Source organism: Geospiza fortis, unplaced genomic scaffold (assembly GCF_000277835.1).
Source record: "Geospiza fortis unplaced genomic scaffold, GeoFor_1.0 scaffold78, whole genome shotgun sequence".
In the NCBI taxonomy this organism is placed as follows: Eukaryota; Metazoa; Chordata; class Aves; order Passeriformes; family Thraupidae; genus Geospiza; species Geospiza fortis.
In genome coordinates this window covers 541,237-541,573 of record NW_005054339.1, presented here as the reverse complement: position 1 = coordinate 541,573, position 337 = coordinate 541,237, and the positions used below count along the sequence as shown (strand labels likewise).

The following is a 337-nucleotide window of genomic DNA, read 5'->3' as shown; positions in this document are numbered from 1 at the left end:
TTTATCCGAGGTGATCCCCTTTATCTCCCGAGAGACCCTCATCACCTACTCCTCCTCTTCCTCCTCCTGCTCCGCCGCTCCCGCCTCGCACAGGCCCCACGGCCGCCACGGCGAGAACCCGGAACTTCCGGCTCCCTCCTCCCCCTCGGGCACCCAGAGGATGCTGGGAAGTGTAGTCTCTGTCTCCCCGTTCTTGCCGACCCTTCTCAGGCGTGTCCTTGGGGTTCACGGACTACAACTCCTATGATCCCCCTTGGAACGCACCGCCTACAACTCCCATGATGCCCCGCGGCGGGTCGCCGCGATGGCGGGGGTGTCGCCGCGGTCGGGGCCGGGA

General features: G+C 66.2%; 1 protein-coding gene across 3 annotated transcripts in view; it reads right to left on the bottom strand.

Moving 5' to 3' along the window:
• The window catches only part of RBM6 (RNA binding motif protein 6), a 57,506-nt gene extending 57,377 nt beyond the window's left edge, over nt 1–129 (bottom strand). For 2 of the 3 annotated variants that reach the window (XM_031058184.1, XM_031058185.1), the window contains exon 1: nt 46–119. The gene's annotated coding sequence lies outside the window, so the exon portion shown is untranslated. Of the gene's footprint in view, nt 1–45 lie in introns of all 3 variants that reach the window. The other variant, XM_005422408.3, reaches the window with a different exon arrangement.
• Between the last annotated feature and the right edge of the window lie 208 nt (nt 130–337).